At 38.7% G+C, this 12,141-nt stretch overlaps 1 pseudogene; it reads right to left on the bottom strand.

The window, feature by feature from the left end:
• LOC137228356 (uncharacterized) overlaps nt 1–1,851 on the bottom strand; it is a 37,535-nt pseudogene extending 35,684 nt beyond the window's left edge.
• Nucleotides 1,852–12,141: the final 10,290 nt, after the last annotated feature.

Here is a 12,141-nt window from a genome sequence, read left to right as displayed (position 1 = left end):
TCTCATGTAAAATTTAGTTGAAGGCTTTCATGTATTGATTAAAACTCAGAGGCCATTTTCACCTTTTTTTTTTTTTTTTTTGCTTCATTGGACAATACTGTTAAGGAATATTGAATATCACAGGAGTAACTGATAAGAGTACCTGCATTAGTGACCTGAGGGAGATGTCCAAAAGTCACTAATTTAGAAGTGCAATTCATTTAGAAATTGCTCTAATTTTCAAAGTGATTTTAGCCTGGATTTTGTTCTCCTGTCTTGTTAGTATAAAAAGAAATACACTAGGAGCTGGGAATTTCATTTATCCATCATCCATAAGAGAGCCCTGTTTATGTGCAAATGAGTTTTATGTGAAGCCCCATGGGGGCCTGAAATTACTCCTCTTACAAACATTCTCTTATTCTGCCTCATTCTCACATTTCAAGATGTGTGTCACTTTATTCTGCTTAAACCGCCAGATAAGAGCATAAAATTCGGCTTCTTATTATAGGAACAGCAGCCATTGCAGCTTCCTTTTTTTTATTTTTTTTTCCTCTTCCTCTCTCTCTCTCTCTCTCTCTCTCTCTCTCTCTCTCTGAATTTATTAGAGTTAATTTTTACTTGGGAGAGATGTGTCATGCTATAATGAATCTTTTCCATACCCTCTGGCTTTATTTTAACATAACCTTTGCAAGTGGGCCTTAAGCCCTTACAGTAGTTGGTTTTCGTTTTTATTTTTTTCTGGAAATTAGTTTATCAACCACCTCTGAGACTTCACTAAGTTTAAACAGAGGTTCCCCACCACCAATAATAGTAAGAGAGAAACACATATTCCTGCAATGTATACTGTAGAAAACTGACAACATTTTAAATTGAAGGAAACTTTTGCTTGCTTTGGCAATCCAAAAGTGGTGGGAAATTTTGCAATCCAAAAGTGGTGGGAAAATACAAAAAAAATTAAATAAAATTTACAGAAAAGAGTCAATAATCACATCCTTTACAATCAGGTTAAATGTGAGAGTGAAGAGATAGATGTGTTTTTCAAAAAAAATCCTATTTCCCCTTGCTAAAACAAATCGTTCTTCTCATTGTAATGAGTCCCTTATCTAGCTCAAGAAATTCATTTAGAAGCTCACATTGTCCCCTGTTAATAGTTGAGGGGATTATTGACCAAAATGTGTTGATCGACTTTGCTATGCTTTGCTAATAGTAGCACCTAGAAAGCAATAATGGGCTTAGCACCCAGACTCCTGGAGAGTTTTGATCCTGTCTTTTCAGGAGTCTATATTACTTTTTGGAAATATTCCCACATAAGCCACCAAAAAGTGTTTTCTTTGGAACAGTTTCTGTCTTTGGCAACTCTTGCCTGATACATTGAAACTTTAATCAGAATCAAATTTTTAAAAAATTGTAATTTAAAAGCTTGTTGAAAATTTACCAAGATTAAAGAAACATATTGGGCCATTTTTTCCAATTGCCATAACATTAAGGTTTTACATTAGTCAGTCCTCCGCTCATCTGAGGAACTGGGTCTCCTCCAACTCAATATAGATTTATCCACATAGCAGAGTTTTGTTGAGAGATAAGGAAACAGAGCAGGACCCTGTGAGGCCCTCCTGGTTACCAGTCCTTTCCGTGGTGGTGCCTTTCTTGTTTGTAGAAAATAGGCTTCATTCAGCCTCCTTCACCTTCCCTGAATTCCAAAGGGCAGATTCAAGCAATTGCTTATCAAGAACAGAAGGGAATGGAGAAACAAAGGAACAGCAGTCAAGAAACAAGAGTGAAGCCCTGGGGCAGGGTCCTGGTTCCTCCTCAAAGAATATTCATAACAATACCTTTGAGTTCTTCTCCAGGAACTAGGAGCCCCACTTTCATGGTCCCGCAGAATCTTCAGAGTTGGTTTTTGGACATGAGTCTGCCTTCTCCCAGTTTATGGACCTCCTGAATAAAACAGCCTTTTCTTTCCTACTGACACTCATCACTCAGTATTGGCTTTTAAGCAGGGAGCAGCCAAACCATACGATAAGGGAGCTTACAAGATTGCCTAGCCCAGGGGCTTCCCTGGTGGCGCAGTGGTTGGGAGTCCGCCTGCCGATGCAGGGGACACGGGCCCCGGTCCCGGGAAGATCCCACATGCCGCGGAGCGGCTGGGCCTGTGAGCCATGGCCGCTGAGCCTGTGCGTATGGAGCCTCTGCTCCGCAACGAGAGAGGCCTACCGCAAAAAAAAAAAAAAGATTGCCTAGCCCAATATTTACCAGTAAAGAAACTGTAGTAGTGTCTAGTTAAAGGACTTCTTCCATGTTTGTGGCAGAACCAGCATTCCGGAGAGGCTAGGTACTGACTTCTATGACAGGGTTCTTTCCTCTTTATCACATGAAATTATTTGAATGATAATTTTGCCCCAAATTCTCCAATAGCTGTCCATTTCCTTCACAGGGAAAGCCAGTGTTTCCATTTGCCTTCATAGATCTTATGGTCCTATGTCATCTGACATCTCCTCATTCCATTGCCTATCACCTTATCCCCCATCCCTCCGTCCCCACCAAATGCATTAAAATCACCCTGTTCCAACCATGCTGGACTCTTTACTATACCCCCAAAACACAAACTACAGTTGCAAGGTTGGGATAATATTACCCCAGATAGCTGCATGACTAAATTTAAGTCTTTGTTTAAATTTCACCTTCTTGATGAAACGTCCTCTGATCACCCTATTTAAAATTAGTCTCACTCTTGTATCACTATGGATTCTTCTCCTTCTCTCTGTAATTTTGTATTTATTAACTCATAGCATATTGTATAATTTATGTATATTTTGCAGGACTTTCTTGGTGAGCCAAGATGGAGATAAGGGTAAACACTCACAGTTAGCCAATTAAAATAGATACAAATAATATTCCTAAATTTACATCAGTAGAATGCTTTCCTTATTAAATTGAAATATGAAGAGATATCATTGTCCTTAGACCTAACTTGTTTTTAAAATTCAATAGTTATTCTATAGAAAAATATTTGGAAATGTCTAAGGATTGCTGACTGAAAAAAAAAACACACAACCCGAAAGTTGCAAGTTAAGTTTTGTTTGGAGACCTTACTGAAGACTATAGCCTGGGAGCCAACCTCTCAGATACTTCCGAGGAACTGCTCCGAAGAGGTAAGGGAGGAGCCAGGATACATAAGAGTATTTTGCTATAAAAAATCATGTAGGGCTTCCCTGGTGGTGCAGTGGTTGAGAGTCCGCCTGCCGATGCAGGGGACACGGCTTCGTGCCCCGGTCCGGGAAGATCCCACATGCTGCGGAGCAGCTGGGCCCGTGAGCCATGGCCGCTGGGCCTGCGCGTCCGGAGCCTCTGCTCCAAGGCGGGAGAGGCCACAGCAGTGAGAGGCCCAAATACCGCAAAAAAAAAAAAAAAAAGACAGGGCCCTTGTCTCCCTGTCTCTGGGAGCATAGGAGCTTAAGTTTGATAGAACAATTAGTAAACACAGGTAGCTTAATCACATTAACCTACCTCCCTGTTAACATCCTCCAATGTTGTTACATTGGCTCATCCCAACATTTAAAAATCCTTCCACCTTTTGTTTCAGAGAGCTTAGTTCGGTTACTGTCTCCTCTTCCAATGGTCTTGAACTCTCCTGAGATAGTTTTGAATAATTTTTACACCAGAAAAGTCTGGTGTAATTTTCTTTGGCAGAAGGAAGAAGCTGAAATCAGGCCACCCAGAAGCTAAGTATTCTATGTGATTGATCGGAGAGTATATTTGGGTTTTCCTGGTTGGTCTTGAGTTGGAAGCAGGAGGAAAAATTAGAGAAGATGACAATCATTGACCAAATTTCTTTTTACCTTTTTGCCTATTGCTACAGAGGTGTCGTTTGACTTTCTGGACTAGTTGCTGCAGAGGTTGTGAGTCAGAGTTCTCTTGTCATTTATGGTCTGCCCAGTGTCTGTTTGTATATTCAGTTTCTCACAAGAACACTGATGTTACTGACTAATGTAAGAGATTCCAGCATTAGAATCAGGAAAAGAGGAAGTGTGTGGTATACATGTGTATTCCTTTTCTTCTACTCATCCTATAGAATATGAAGGAGGATCCCAGGTGAGAGGAAGGAAAGATGTAACACTGAGGAACTACTTGGATCTTTGTTATAGCAGCCCAAGCTAATCAGTGCCTTTCATCAGATTTTCTTGGGAATCCACTAAGCACACAGCAACAATCTTTTCTTGTCAGACCCTCCTGTTCATTTCCCCATAGTTGTTCAGCTTCCTCTCCAAAGATTCTGCTTATATGTTTACCCTTCCTTTATGCTATTAAAAAATATTTTTTGTTTTATATTGGAGTATAGTTGATTTACAATACTGTATTAGTTTCCAGGATACAGCAAAGTGATTTAGTTATACATGTATCTATTCTTTTTCAGATTCTTTTCCCATATAGGTTATTACACAGTACTGAGTAGAGTTTTCTCTGCTATATAGTAGGTCTCTGTTGTTTATCTATTTTATATGTAGTAGTGTGTATATGTTAATCCCAACCTCCCAATTTAACCCCCCACTTTTCCCTTTGGTAACCATAAGTTTGTTTTCTAAGTCTGTGAGTCTGTTTTTGTTTTGTAAATAAGTTGATTTGTGTCATTTTTTAGATTCCACATATAAGTGATATCATATGATTATTGATCTTTCTCTGTCTAACTTACTTCACTTAATCTAATAATCTCTAGGTCCATCCATGTTGCCGCAAATGGCATTATTTCTTTTTTGTGGCTGAGTAGTATTCCATTTTGTATATGTATCACATCTTCTTTATCCATTAATCTGTTGTTGGATATTTAGGTTTCTTCCATGTCTTGTTTATTGTAAATAGTGCTGCAGCATTGGGGTGCATGTATCTTTTCAAATTATGGTTTTCTCTTGATATATGCCCAGAAGTTGGATTGGTGGATCACATATTGGCTCTATTTTTAGTTTTTTAAGGAACCTCCACACTGTTCTCCATAGGGGCTGTACCAATCTACATTCCTACCAACAGTGTAGGAGGGATCCCTTTTCCCCAAACCCCCTGCAGCATTTATTATTTGTAGATTTTTTGATGATGGCCATACTGACTGGTGTGAGATCATACTTAACTGTAGTTTTGATTTGCATTTCTCTAATAATTAGTGATGTTGAGCATCCTTTCATGTGCCTCCTGACCATCTGTATGTCTTCCTTGGAGAAATGTCTATTTAGATCTCCCACCCATTTTTTGATTGGGTTGTTTGTTTGCTTTTTGATATTGAGCTGCATGTGCTGTTTGTATATTTTGGAGATTAATCCCTTGTCAGTTGCTTTGCGGAATGCACCTTAAAGGCAAGATTAAGATGGGATGAAATGACTCTGAATCTCCAGATCAAAACTTGTCTGAAGCCACACCTACTTCTGGGCTTTTGTTTACATAAATCAGTTATTTATTATATGTGTTTGTTTATTTAAAGACACCTGATATTTGTCATTGTTTATAATCAGAGAGCCTAAACTGATAGGATTGCTTTAAGGATTAAAGATAAATCTATAAAGCCTAATATAAAATGGCCAGTTTATATATGGGAGCTATAACTCTCAATGTGGTAGATTCTCTGTATAATTTTAGTGTCAAGAGAAAGAACTAAGACAGAGGTTATATCCCCATTAATACAAGTGTTTATGAAATGTAGTTTGGGAAGCATGTACTTTAAATAAGAGTTTATTTGAGGCCACATAAAAATGAACTAGGAGGATTGACCTCACTTTGACATTAAGTTAGAAAGAACATTCTAGAAAATATGTTGAATGAAACATTTTGAATGAACAAATTTGTGTAACTGAGAAGTGAGGAAAGTAAATAATATTTTCACCTTATACATTTAAATATCAGGATAAATATTAACCAGTAGAACAGGTGAGGGGAAATGGCCCTAATGTTAATTAAAATTGACAGTCTTATTGAATTACCAAATACTTTCTATCAAAATAATATTTAATTTACTAGCACTTATAACACAAAGTGTTATCAGCATTTTAGGGTTATCACCTAAATTGAAAATCAAAACTTTAATTCATGTGTTACACACTCATCACTCAGATGTCCACCAGTCAATCCCTGACTTTGTTCTTTATATAATTTACACAAAGCAGGTGTAAATGTAAGGGGGATGGCTTTCTTTATTAAACTGAATTTCTAAGCAGGTTCTACCTTTAAAAGTGTATATGGCATTAGGTTTGCATGGTTTCATGGCATCCAAATAATTAGTTGGTTTAAGTCAGTGAGAAAGAAAAAAACTATTAGCTCTTCCTCAGTTGGTCCAAACAAATGGTTTATGAAAGTAAAAAAAAATAATGAAAGGAATTTATGATTTGTCATGTGTTCTGTAGAAAGGATCTATGAGTGTTTGTTAGGTTTTTAGCTATTAGAGTCAGAAATTCCATTTGCTCTCTTGAATCTTTCTATCACAGTCATAGGCCTCCTTTACCACAGTTAATGGATACTGTTTTGTCTATTATTTAGAAAGATAATTTTCAAAACTTAAATCATCTGATACAAGCAGTAGAATTAAAAAGAACTTCAGGAATGCCTTGGTGAGACTTGTAATTTGATGAGCTGCCCTAAGATCTATTTTATAGCTTAAAGTTCACATAAAGGAACCTACAATTGTACATATAAAACTGCTCTTCTAGGAATTTTTCAAGGTTGTGAAGCTACACAGTCAAAATAATAGAGTTGGAACCTTCTCTCTCTAGATCTCACGTTTTAATCTATCATTTTTTTTTCTTCCCACTGATGAGTATTTTTTTAAATTGTATCAAGCTTTAACATTACTGGTTAAGTGTTCAATTGTGTCTTCCTAAAATCTGTATGTTGTAGTCCTAACTACTAGTACCTCAGAATGTGACCTTAGTTGGAAATAGGGTCATTATAGATATTATTAGTTAAGATAGGATGAGGTCATTGGGACTGACATATATACACTACTATGTATAAAATAGATAACTAATGAGAACCTACTGTATAGCACAGGGAACTCTACTCAGTGCTCTGTGGTGACCTAAGTGGGAAGAAAATCTAAAACAGTGGGTATATGTATACGTATAACTGATTCAGTTTGCTGTACAGCAAGAAACTAACACAACATTGTAAAGCAACTATACTGCAATAAAAATTAAATAAAAAATGACAATAAAAAATAAATATCAATTAAAGAAAAGATAGGATGAGGTCATAGTGGAGTGGGTGGGGTCCTAATCCAATATAATAGGTTATTTATAATAAGGGGAAATTTGAACACAGAGTGAGGCACACATAGAAGATGATGTTAAGACACAGCTATACTTCCACAGGGAGAAGACAGCCATCTACAAGCCAAAGAGAGAGGAGTGGACTAGAGCCTTTCCTCACAGCCCTCCAACTCTTCTGACACCTTGATTTTGGGCTTCTAGTCTCTAAAACTGAGAGACAGTACATTTCTGTTAAGACACCTAGTTTGAGGTACTTTGTTATGACAACCCTAGCAAACTGATACAATCACCAAAAGGGAAATCTTCAAAGAGGGAGGTTAACTAAAAATGGGCTTCTCACCCCAGTAAGAAGTCTGACATTAAGATGGTGGCTTTTATCATGTACTGTCCAGAAAGGGAATAAAAAGGAAATGGTACAAATAATGAAGTGTGTTTGAAAAATATTTGTTTCTTAAATCCCCACTGATTTATTCCTAGGGGTTCTTTTTCAGTATATAGATAATGTGTCGATTCCTTAAAATGCTTTGAGCTCTTTAGAGGAGCAAAGACAGATGAATATTATTACAATCTACTTATCACAATTAATGGTTATGATTAGAATGGTTAAGACAGTTCTGAGTGACTCAGATCCACCTCCCATATTTCCCCCCCAATTTTGTCTATTTTTTTCTTAACCACTGCTCTACAAAAAGTTGAAATGGCTTTTTTTGCAACTAGATTGACTTTAAAGGAAACAGTTAATAGCATATAGCTGAGAGTGGAGAACAAGTTAGAGAATAACTGTGCAGTCCAGTGAGATAGGCAAGAGCAGGAGTAGGGTGACCTGAGGTGTAACTTCTTGGATGCCTGGACGAGGAAACTTGAGAAGAGGCCTGGGGGCAAGGCTCTGTGGTGAGGTTAAGACTTTCTGACCTGGCAAGAGTAAACAGATGAGTGTCATGGGGACTCATTGCCCAGATCAACGAATAGGGTTGGAGAATTGCTTCAGGGCTGGCTTCTAGGGGTTGGCAGCGAGTAATTATTTGGAGCTTACATTTCTATGCATGTTTTCCTTCTTTTACAGCAAAATATGAAGGCAGCACAAACAAGTTTCTTAAATGTGAATGCATCCTCCACGTGAGCAGGGGGCAGAGGTTAACAATGGTGGTCTTCAGAGTACTCCTCTTTTCAGTTTTCTATATATAACCTCTGCTCACTTTTGTTTTAACATTTTGCAAAACTCGTCTCAGATACTGAGCTTTTTCTCTGACACATGCCCCCATTTTCTGTGAGCGACCATTGGAGACATAGCTTTCTTTGTTCCTATACTAAGGCTCTAACTTTAATACAAAATAAATGGTTTTCTGAACCTCTGTAGAATGTTCATGGTGAAAATAATATTATCCTGATTAATTGAAAAGGTCACCGAGACCCAGAAAAATACAGTTATTTGGCAATGGTGACATTTGGGCTGATAGTTGAACTTACTGTTGTTAGACACTGCTCAGCCCTCAGTTGTCAGTAATGGCTGGCAAAATTGGAAAGAAGATTTCCATAGTTCGTCTTCAGAATAACACCGTTTTCCTTCTTGAATTTCTGCTCTATTTTCCTTCTTGAGGATATTGTCTTGTTCTCAGCTTGTGACCTGGCAATCACTCCTAAGCTTTTAGTGTTAAATTCGGTGCTTGCTGACTAGGACTTACTGAAGATGGCGCACCACCCAGGGCCAGTGCACTGGGAAAGACAACTTGTTACTGACAGTAAGACACAACAGGATCGCTACTCTGTAGGCGACACTGCTCTGAAATCCCTCGACTTACATCTAGGCTTTGAATATTTCTTGCTTAAAAAGTCATCACTGAATATTATTTAACCCAGATGTTCCTATCCCATGTTTAAGGGTTCAGTTCTTTCCCATCAAGGTCCTGAACTTGGCTTCACAAACATGTCTAGGTTGAGAATTTGACCATCTTCAGAGCTCTGATACTGCTCTGATTAAGTCATGAGCCTGTTCCTCAGTTTTCTTTGCCCTCCAGCTGCAGGAGATATGATTTATATGCTGCTAGGCAGGCCCACTGACTTCCGTCTTCAGCCTTTAATTGATAGTTAATCATTTTCAGCCCTACATTGTCTCTCTCCAAAGCATCAGTTATCTCCAGCAACAATCATTCATTTCCATTATTGTTAGTATTACTGTGTCCTCCATATTTTTGAAAGGACTGATTTATAGATTTCTAATATAAAAAAATAGTATTTCCTCCTACAAGTCTAACTTCCAGTTCACCAACAGTGAGTTTTTATAATTACACAGCCATTTTGTGTCTGCAGCTAATGTTACTTACAAACTCTGATGGAGTACACATTTCCAGCTGTAGCGTGGCTCACAAAGATCTTCACACTTGTTTAATCCCCTCCCCTTGAGTGTGGGATAAACCTACTGATTGCTTCTCGTGAACAGAATATGGCAAGACGATGGGATGTCCCGTTCATAATTCAATTACAGAAGACTGTGACTTTTGTCTTGCTGGCATTCTCTCCTGCCTTCTTTCTTGCTTGCTCTGATGCCACTGCTCGTCATGAGTTATTCTTTGGAGAGGTCCTCATGACACAGAACTGAGAAAGGATTCCAGCCAACAATTTATAAGGAACTGAGACCTTAGTTCAATAGGCCATGAGGAACTACTCCTGCCAGCAAGCATGTGAGTGAGCTAGGAAGCAAATCCTTTCCAGTCGAGCTTTGAGATGACTGCAGACTTCTAAGAGACTCAGCAACTGAGGATCCAGCTAAGCTGTGCCCAAATTCTTGACTCACAAAAATGATGAGATAATAGGTGTTGTTTAAGCCACTAAATTTTCCGGTAGTTGGTTGCAGAGCAACATGTATCTAGCACACCAGCCTTGTCATGACTAATTGTTGTAGGCAGCCTACAAGGTGGCCCCAGATGATCCCTGCCTTCTATGATTCACAGCCTTGTGTAGCTCCATCCTGCACTATACCAGGATTGCTCTCTAAGACCCGTAGCGTGTGGCAGAAATGTTGAGTGTGTTACTTTGGAGATGAGGCTCATAAAAGAATGTGGCTTTGGTCTTGAGCTCTCACTGTCTCCCTTGGATATTTGCTCTGTGGGAAGCCAGATGCCATTTAATGAGGCAGCCCCTTGGAGAGGCCTGTGTGGCGAGGAGCTGAGTTCTCTACCCAATATCCAGTGAGGAACTGAGGCCTGCCGACATCCACGTGAGAAAGCTTGGGAACAGATCCTTCAGACTCACTGGAGCCTGAGATGAATGAAGTCCTGCCTGACTGCCACCTCCTGAGACACCCTAACGTAGAACCACATAGCTGAGGTGCTTGTGGATCCCTAACTCAGGATTTCTGTGAGGCAATGAATGTCGTTATAAACTGACAAATTCTGAGTAGCTTTGGTACACAGCAGTTGATAACGAATACAGTACTCCACCACCATAATACAATTCTAGTGTCTACTTACCTTGGCTACTCCTGAACTGAGCCCTTGATGGAAATGAGAATGCCGGAAGTTTACTGGAGAGAGCTCTCAGGACATCCACTTGTCCTGAAAAGGAAGAGAAACAGGAGCGAACAAAAGGGAAAATTTGGCCTGTGGTACAATCGTAAGAAAGCTTCAGAGGAACCAGTAGAGCATGCTGAAACTGGGATGGCCATTCAGAGTTATCAGCAATTTGAGCCAGAGGTCAAGTCTTTATGTACGTGCATCCACTAGTAGTTGGAGGTAGGCTGCACTGGGATGAGTGTATGAATCTTAGGTAAAGGAGCTCTCTTCAGCTGAGCAAGTTCCCAGAGGACTGACTTCTGAGATTTATCAACCACCGACCCCCCTGAGGACGGCACACTACAGCAGACACAGCGTTCAGTACGAACATAATTGATCTCAAAGGAAAAACCCATAACAGTCACATAAAACAAAAATTAAATAATAGGATTCAATGCAACTTTTCTGAATCAGGAGACTTGAAGCTACGTATTTAAAGGACAAGAAAGAGGAAAATGTATCCAGTGTAGTAGAAACTAAGACATAGGCTAGCAAATTAAGAAAATAATGAGACTTTTCTTAATCATCTATGTAAATTTGAAGGCTTCATTAAAAAAGGATACTTTCTCAGGAATATATAATTTTTATAAACTGACACTAGATGAAAAAGAACATCCAAACTGAACAATTTCAAAAAAGAAAGTTTTAGAACAATCCCTTTACCTCAACCAAAGCAGAATATATGGAGAATGTCATAGAGAAATTTTACCAACATTTAGGGAACAGGTAATGCCAATGATTTTGAAACTCTCCTAGATTATCAAAAAAGAAGAAAAATCCTGATTCTTTCTATTATGTGAGGATAAAATCAATACAAAACATGATGTTTTCACAAAAATTAAAACTGTTTTACTTATGAATATTAAAGATGTTAAATAAAATATTATCAGCATCCAGAAGCAGATTAAAGGAATAATATAGTTTTATTTTTATTTTTATATTTTTTTTGCGGTACGCAGGCCTCTCACTGCTGTGGCCTCTCCCGCTGCGGAGCACAGGCTCCGGACGTGCTGGCCCAGCGGCCATGGCCCACAGGACCGGCCGCTCCGCGGCACGTGGGACCCTCCCGGACCGGGGGACGAACCCGCCTTCCCTGAACTGGCAGGCGGACTCTCAACCACTGCGCCACCAGGGAGGCCCAGGAATAATATAGTTTTAAGCATGGGTATTATTTTGGAAATGCAAGGGTAACACAAAATTAGAAAATATGTTAATATAGTTTATTATATTAATATATTTAAGGAGAAAAGTCATATGTTTAACTATCAAATAAAATAGTTAAAAAAATCATGTTGCCAATACAGTAGACAAGATGCTCTCATTCTGAAATTTGAATACAAATACACTTTTAATTTCATTAAACCAAAAGT

Source organism: Pseudorca crassidens, chromosome 7 (assembly GCF_039906515.1).
Source record: "Pseudorca crassidens isolate mPseCra1 chromosome 7, mPseCra1.hap1, whole genome shotgun sequence".
In the NCBI taxonomy this organism is placed as follows: domain Eukaryota; kingdom Metazoa; phylum Chordata; class Mammalia; order Artiodactyla; family Delphinidae; genus Pseudorca; species Pseudorca crassidens.
The sequence above is the reverse complement of the archived record's forward strand: the minus strand, read 5'-3'. Positions and strand labels throughout refer to the sequence as shown.